Below are 3847 nucleotides of genomic sequence, written 5' to 3'. Positions count from 1 at the left end.
TCCCTATTTTGCCGAATAAAGATGAACTGTCAAGTCCCTTTTGAATGAGTGAAGATTCTCTTCCAATTAGTAATATATATTCTCGATGCGTAGTGCCATTACACCGTTTTGAAAAATATACGAGATGATGAGGAAGCATGAATGAGGGCATGTTCACCCCGTCGATGATTATAAGTCTTCCACATCTTTGGTGTTAATTGGTTAGAGAAGGAGAAACAACTATATGGCATAGTTTACTGAAATTTTCAACTACATTAATGGAAATGTTTTGAGACACAAGTCTGGGCAAAAATGATTACACAAGAGCAAGTAGCAATATAGGAGAAAATCTCTTGAATAAAAAGTGATAAATATTTTTGCAAACCAAGTCCCAAACAAAGAAGAAATACATGTCACATGAAGATGGACGAGTGTGATATGGGCGAATAAAATACTTCCTGAGAAAAGGTGAAAGATAACATTCAATTTTTTTGATAAGAATTGAGGACCCCATTTATATTTGTTTGGTTGAAAAATGAATAGTCTATTGCATGGATTTGTGGCACATTCACTAATGAATTAAGTAGCAAGGTGTAACGCTTGGTTCAGTATTTCTTCCCCGTGCAATCGGATTGAGGAGGAGACACCCATAGCCACTAGAAACCTCTCCGGAATGAAGAACCCTAGCTTCCAGAAGGCATTAGGAGGGGGAATCGGCAAGGAGGACCTCACCATTGCCAACACCTCATACAAAGAGATGCCAACATCGACCATATCCATCATCATATTTTTTTGCCATACATCTCAATTCATTTGTAATATTGAACCCTAGAGGATTCCTACATGCATTACTCTGATCCATCATCCATTTTTTTCACTGCCATTCATATGATGCTTGCTATCTTTCACCATCAGTTTGATTTTCATCTAAAACTAACTGGCTGGCACAATTCCCATAATTTTCTACAAGAGACAAAGTCCAATTCCCGTGTGCTCCCCATGGGATCAATACTCTTACTTAGAAAAGAGCACAACTAAACCATGTGTACTTGCATGCCATCAGAGGCGAGGGAGAGGGGATTGTGAGGTGTCGGTGAGTGGATTGGACAAGGGAAGCCACGCAGGTGAGGCTTTTTACAGGGTTTAGTTGTAGCCTTTTCGAAGTAAGAGTATCGATCCCATAGGGAGGACAAGAAATGGTCCTTATTTCTTGTAGTGAATTGTTACAGAGTGCCTGCAAGTAAATGAAGATCCGAAGCAAAGTGAATACAGAGGTTGAAATATTGTGGGTGAATGGTGACAACAAGTAAATAAAAGATGCAAGAATAAAATAAATGCAACCAAGAGTAATGTTTTTTTTTTCAAATCAATAGAGCAAAGGCATCCCCAGGGAGTCTGGATTCTCCACTAATAACATGAGTACCATGAGACCACCATTAGTAACAATGTCATCCCTGGCAGGCAGGGATTTAGTCCTGTCAAAAGTAACTTCTCCGTCAATATTTGACCACATGAGAAATGCCCATCACCGATGACAAACCAGGTAGGGACGGATTCAAGGGGGTGCCAGGGGAATTAATAGTGATTAGTTAGATACAACCAACACATCCAATTTAGGCCACTACTACTAAAGCACATACACTAAAATATGGAAACCACCATAGCAAAACTATGGCCTCGGGCCAGCCCAATAGAACGATCGTTCGCGAGTATTGACTAACTTAGTTTGATTTATACAATGCCTCCTGCAATTTCATTGTAATCTTTCATTTCTGTTTTTCCCTTTTGGGGTGATAGAGGGATGGTAGAGGGACTAAGGCTTGGTTTTTGTTTTCATGGTTGGGGCAGGCCGAGGCAAAGAGGTTGTGGGGTAGCGAGTTGGCTAGTCTTGACCGTCCAATGTGGATAGGGAAGGAAACACGAGGTGCAAACAACGAGGTAAGAAGAAAAGGAAGCCAATGTGAAGAAGAAATAATGGATAATATTAAATTTTGTAGTTTCTAGGCAAGTGATGAACATTACCTAAGAAGGCAAGTGATTAAGACTTACCAAAATCAGTCTTGAAGACTTGCTATTTGAACACACCATGAGACCTAGCCTCTGCTCATGCTCGGCCCTTGTCCTTTCATCCGAAACACAACCGCCGCTTGTGTTGTCCTACCTCCTTGGTTTTAGATCGAGCTTTTGCTCCCCTCCGTACCTTAGGCAATGACATCCAATTCGAGACCCGGTAAGGGTTGAATCCCCCCACGACTGTGGTCAGCCAACGTACTACCCTGCTTTACGCCGAGATCTTCTTGACTGCTCAATTTAATCCCTCGGGAGCACGCCGAAGTGGCATCTTCAACGACGAAGGTGAACAGTTTATTCGCCGTGCAAACTAGTTGTCGTTCTCTCTCTCTCTCTCCCTTCTCTCTCTTTGTGTGTGTTTTTTTCTTAATTTTTCTCTACATCTGCTATTGGCGCTGAATATACATGTATGGATGGCTAGACGTGACAAAACACACCCGTGTTGCGGACACTATTCATCGCCATCGTTGGAACCTCGCCCACTCTTCATGTTTCATCTTCTAAGGTAAACCAGTTTCGTCTTCCACAACTAGTCTTTCTTACTTGTGTTCTTTATTTAAGTTAGTCACCCAAGACATCAATAAATCTTTTTTTGCTTTCTTCAGTTGACCCTTGACTCAACGGAGCACCATGCCGGATAGAAGAGGGGAAACACTCCTCGAGGATTTGCCTGGGGAGCTCATCGACAAGATACTCGTCCGGTTGACACCCAAGGACGTTGGTCGTTGTCGTGTCGTCAGCACGTCCTGGCATGATGCCACCTCCACGAGTGAATTTATGCTTGAACACCACCGCTCGAAGCGGTCACTCCCCATAATCAATGGGCAGGGGCCGCCAGCCACTTTCGTCGTCTTCCATGATGCGGGCGCCAAAGCTTCCAGTCAAGAAATCTGGCCATGTCTTTCGGGTGCCAAACAACACTTAGAGAATAGCATCCAAGCCGCATGTGATGGCTTCCTCATCATCTACCGGAGATCTCGATTCTACATTTGCAACCCGCTCATCCGCAGGCATGTTGTCCTACCGCAGCCTCAAGTTGGGAAAGCCGGAAACAACGTAATCGGTTTCTACCGGGACCATCCAACTGGAGAATACAGGGTGCTCTGGGTCTCACGGTCACATATATTCAGCTTATATGTCCTCACAGTGGGATCCGCCGAGCCGAGGCACGTCATAGTCAGAATACCAGCTACATCAAGACGTTGTGTGAGACATGCTTCCGTGGAACATATGCTACTGAATGGGTTGCATTATTTGCCTCATTGTCCACTACCAATAGACCACCATGGCAGCCTGCATTGGTGTCCTTATTCCACCAATGAAATTACAGGAGACAGGAGAGACATTATTGTGTTTGACACAAAAGTTGAAGGAGACACTTGCTTTCTGGGGCAGCTCGACTCCTCGTTTCACTGCTATGGATGTTTGGGTGATGCTGGATTATGACGCTGAAATATGGTCTTTCAAGTATCGGATTGATGTGTCAGCGGTGGAGGCATCACGACAACTTTATTTAACTTCTTTCAAAAAGAAAATGAAAACACCACTTCATTCAACAGTGTAGTGGTTCAATGATATGGTTGTCCTCAACGAGCATGAGTTGCTGATCAGGTTTAATTCAAAATATGTGCTGTGTCTCGACATTGATGGCAACTTCTTAGGTATTGTGAACATAGGGAAGAGTCAATATCGCATGTTGCTCACTCAACACCGCCTCAAAGATAACATTACACCAATTATGTTCCATGAGATGCAAGAAGAAGACAACGAGTCTCCATTCTCAGCAGGGCTTGTGTAA

The 3847-nt window shown here is 43.4% G+C and overlaps 1 pseudogene; it reads left to right on the top strand.

The window, feature by feature from the left end:
• The first annotated feature begins 2679 nt into the window (after window positions 1-2679).
• Window positions 2680-3847, top strand: LOC119290087 (annotated as a pseudogene).

The sequence above is a fragment of the Triticum dicoccoides genome, chromosome 4A (assembly GCF_002162155.2).
Source record: "Triticum dicoccoides isolate Atlit2015 ecotype Zavitan chromosome 4A, WEW_v2.0, whole genome shotgun sequence".
Taxonomy (NCBI): domain Eukaryota; kingdom Viridiplantae; phylum Streptophyta; class Magnoliopsida; order Poales; family Poaceae; genus Triticum; species Triticum dicoccoides.
The sequence above is the reverse complement of the archived record's forward strand: the minus strand, read 5'-3'. Positions and strand labels throughout refer to the sequence as shown.